This window comes from Triticum dicoccoides, chromosome 3B (assembly GCF_002162155.2).
Source record: "Triticum dicoccoides isolate Atlit2015 ecotype Zavitan chromosome 3B, WEW_v2.0, whole genome shotgun sequence".
NCBI classification, from domain to species: Eukaryota; Viridiplantae; Streptophyta; class Magnoliopsida; order Poales; family Poaceae; genus Triticum; species Triticum dicoccoides.
Window position 1 is genome coordinate 247,217,674 of NC_041385.1, and position 4,533 is coordinate 247,222,206.

The following is a 4,533-nucleotide window of genomic DNA, read 5'->3' on the forward strand; positions in this document are numbered from 1 at the left end:
TTTGCAAACATGGGTAATTTAACCGACGGGTACCCGTCTACCCTATAGGGTAACGGGTATGGGAAAACTTGTACCCGTTGGGGTCTATGGGTAAGGGTGATGGGTAAGCTTAGGGGTGACGGGTAAGGGTATTGTGTGGCTCCACCCATACCAAAACCCCGCGGGTGCCATCCCTATTGGGCAGGACTATGTGGTCGGGCGTCACGCTATAGTTAGGCCTGAGTTGGAGAGTGGGTCAAGGCAGAGAAGGATGTTGAAGAACAATAGCACATTGATTCAATAGAAAATGGTCGCTTGATGCATAGGCAGTCCCACAGAAATAGACTTATCGTAAAATATCATCAATAATCTATGATTATTTCGGCCAAAGTCAGCATTACTACTCTTTACGAACAACTTCTACAAAAAAGAACGTAAGCAAATAAGATCAGCCAAAGCCAGTGTTGTTCTTTATGACGGTCGGGCCACACTGTGATAAGTTTTTTTGCAACACAAAGCTCGAGAGGTGATTTGTAGCATGTAGGGGTCATGACTCACACCTTTTGGGGCAATGTGGACCACCTAACTGGCTCGTAATTCAGAAAGGTGGAAGGGCCATATGCATGGCTTAGTTTGAGAGCAAGCATAATAGGATGACATATGTGGGATATATGAGATGCCTCATCAGATTTTTGCCTAGTTGAAGTTGAGAGGAGAGCAGAGAGAAGAGAAGCGGTTTGTAAACTTACAGCCGACTTTAGCATGGGCCCCAAGATCCTTTGTGAGATAAGAATGTGAGTCATATGTTAATGACATATCACATGACTAACTATTGTATGAGTGGGCTATTAGGCCGGCTATAGATAATGTGGGAACTCCATATAGCCGATTGTTGGCTGTATTATTAACCATGCTCTTAATTACTTTGGGGGTGCTTTTGTTAGATTACAAGCTCCACTGTTTCCACTCCCCATGCCTTTTTATTTAATATTAATTTTATATATTATATCATTGAACGAAAAGTCCAACTTATATTTTGTTTGCATTTGTTTTGCTTACAATGAGGACTTTGAAACAAAAACACTCTTTGGAAGGTTTCAACAACTTCTAAGTTTTTATCAACTTTTAAAAGTTAAAATTTGGTTAAAAACAAAGTTCGTGTACTTGGTGAACTTGCTAAAGCTTGACGAAACTTGACAAGACCTTAATCCTAAACCCAATACTCTAAAACTAAAATATTACCAACTAAACCCTCAAACCTAAACAAGAACTTAAAACTTGGTAAAACTTCATGGAACTTAACAAAAAAAATATTATGAATTATAATTTTTCATATTTGCATTTTAATAGAATCTTAAAACTTGTCAAAATATATTCAAAGTGGTCTTGTTCGAAAGTCCTCGCTACGAGAAACACAGATATGCAAACAAAACATAAATTGGACTTCCAATTCAAAAGATGTAATAGATATAAAACTGAAAGTCAAAAGAAAAAACATACCACATGAGGTGGATGAAGCTGCCAAAACCACACATGCACGGACCTGTTAGTGCTCTCCATGTTGGCGTCCTGTCTTCCATTGCCTCTAGTAGGTAGTGGGCATTTGGGCCGTCAAGTTGTGTTATTGCTACTCTGTTAAATTTTACTGTTAAGTTTGGTTCGTGTACTTTGCCTATGCGTGGTTGTTTTCTGCTTGTCTAAATCGTTGTCTGTTGTATGTTGGCTTTATCTATAAAGTTAGGTGTATGCCTATTATTTTTTTGAATGAAGCAAAAGACTTGTCGTTTTCATTGCTTAAGAAGAAGAGAATTGCCCGGTTAATTGGCAGAAAACCGGGCTAAAACCGATAAAACCCAACCCATATGACATGGACACCACTTGCCAACCTGACCACCAACATGAAACCTGAAGCTGCAAAGAAGAAAGACATCCACTATGGATTCGCAAGCGTCATCGTCATCACAGGTTGCCTCGAACGGGTGACCCGACTTCACCATAGAGCTCCATCGTCCAAGTCAACCTGCAAACAACGGCAGAAGCGACGATGCCACATGCCAACGGTTGGCCGCACGCGCAAAAACCCGACAGCTCCGACTTTGACGACGAGCGTGAAAAGGGAAACATGCAGGACTTGCGCAGACCGTGCCCTCCTCAAACGGCCACCGAGTGCATGTCATCGTCACCACCTAAGACTGTTCCATCGTAGCTCCGACTTCAAAGCAAAAAGGCAACCAACGGAAGGGCATCTCGAACAGGCCAGACAAACAAATAGGTAGAGCAAAGAGCTAAGCTAAGGAGCGAGCTTGTTGAGTTGGTCTAAAGGGGGGAATAAATGACTGTCCCGCTAATACTTCCTTGATTCCTAGGAAGAACTGACTACCGAAGTCTATACCGCGCCCCGACCTCCTCTTGATGCCATATTTTTTACGAAAATTGAAACCAGTGCCCCGCCTCAGCAAATCATGCGGTGAAGATGCCGCCATCTATCAGTCTCCCAGTCGTAGTAGGCTCAGAGACGATGCCCCCAAGGATGATAAAGACGCGAAGATGCCTCCATCGCCCAATCCAGCCGAGCCAATGTCATGGAGAGAAGGAGGATCACACCTCCAAGACGACGCTTCCAAGAAAGGTCAGGCACCCGCAGGCGCTGTTGTCGGTGTCAAAACCGGCGGATCTCGGGTAGGGGGTCCCGAACTATGCGTCCAAGGCTAATGGTAACAGGAGGCGGGGGACACGATATTTACCCAGGTTCAGGCCCTCTCGATGGAGGTAATACCCTACTTCCTGCTTGATTGATCTTGATGATATGAGTATTACAAGAGTTGATCTACCACGAGATCATAGAGGCTAAACCCTAGAAGCTAGACTATGATTATGATTGTATATCCCCTCCTACGGACTAAACCCTCCGGTTTATATAGACACCGGAGGGGGCTAGGGTTACACAGAGTCAGTTACAGAGAAGGAGATCTACATATCCGAATTGCCAAGCTTGCCTTCCACGCAAAGGAGAGCCCCACCCGGACACGGGACGAAGTCTTCAATCTTGTATCTTCATAGTCCAACAGTTCGGCCAAAGTATATAGTCCGGCTGTCCGAGGACCCCCTAATCCAGGACTCCCTCAGTAGCCCCTGAAACAGGCTTCAATGACGATGAGTCCAGCATGCTGATTGTCTTCGGCATTGCAAGGCGGTTTCCTTCTCCGAATACTCCATAGAAGATTTTGAACACAAGGATCATGTCCGGCTCTGCAAAACAAATTCCACATACCACCGTAGACAGCACAATATTCCACAAATCTAATCTGCTGACAACTTTTCATAGCGTGACATCACGCCACGACCAGGTCATTATTCAAACCATTTTTCTCAACCAGCCAACGCACATATCGCGAGGCGGTTTTGTTGGCACGTCTTGTCGAAGCAGAGATCGTGTCCCCTTATCATGGGATTCTCATCAATACGGGTGTGGGTAACCCAACCGTGCCATCAACGTGGCGCTTGGGGAATAAGCGAGTTTACCAGGCAAGTGGGGAGGCGCAGGATCCCTGCTGCCTTTATAAGGGGATAAGGACTCACTTTTTCACCCATGCCTTCTTCTTCCTCTGCTCATCCATTTCCCCTCGCTTGAGCCCTAGCGCCCAAGTGTTCGTCTTCTCCGTCCAAAAAAGGTCTTCCGAAAAGGTCCAGATCCAGAGCAGGAGGCAAGTGGATGGCCTCTACCGTCCAGGAGAAGGATATCAAAAGGCTTCGGGGGGGCGGGTATCTGGCCAAGAAAATTGGCTACCGCCTTCCGACAGCGGGACAGATCATCCCTACTCTGGAACCCAACGAGAGGGTTGTATTACTCCCCCATTTTGTCCGCGGGCAAGGGTTTCCCCTTCACCCATTCGTTCGCGGCATCATGTATTATTACGAGATCGATTTTCATGATCTATCTCCCAATTCCTTCCTCAACATCTAGACATTCATCGTCGTGTGCGAGGCCCTCCGCATCTCGCCACACTTCGGCTTATGGCTGAAGGTTTTTAATGTGAAGCCCAAGGTAGTGAGCGATGAGCACGCCGAGTGCGGAGGCACCATGGTGAGCAAGATGCCCAACGTCACATGGCCAACAGGTACTTTCAATGATTCCGTCAAGGAATGGCAGCAGCAGCGGTTTTACATCACTGAGCCGCGTGGCACGGAATGGGCCGCTGCTCCTGAATTCCGATCCAGAGCCCCCCTGCGGCTTACGTCCTGGCCCAAGAAGGGCTTGAACTGGTCTTCTTCCGACGAAATGTCGGTGCTCCAGACGCGCGTCAAGGATATGGAAGACAAGAACATCAAACTTGTCAATGTGGTCCAGGTGATGTTAGTTCGCCGGATTCTTCCTTGTCAACACCGGGCTTGCAACTTATGGGAATTCGACCCAGCCAAGCACCAGACCCTACTGGAGCTCTTTGGCTCCTCGCATAAGGACATCTGGAAGGTGCTTTTCAAGCCCGGCAAACCGTGGCCGGACTCTGCCAAGGACCGCGGGTTCCAACTGTCCCGCCCTCCAAGTTCGGTAAG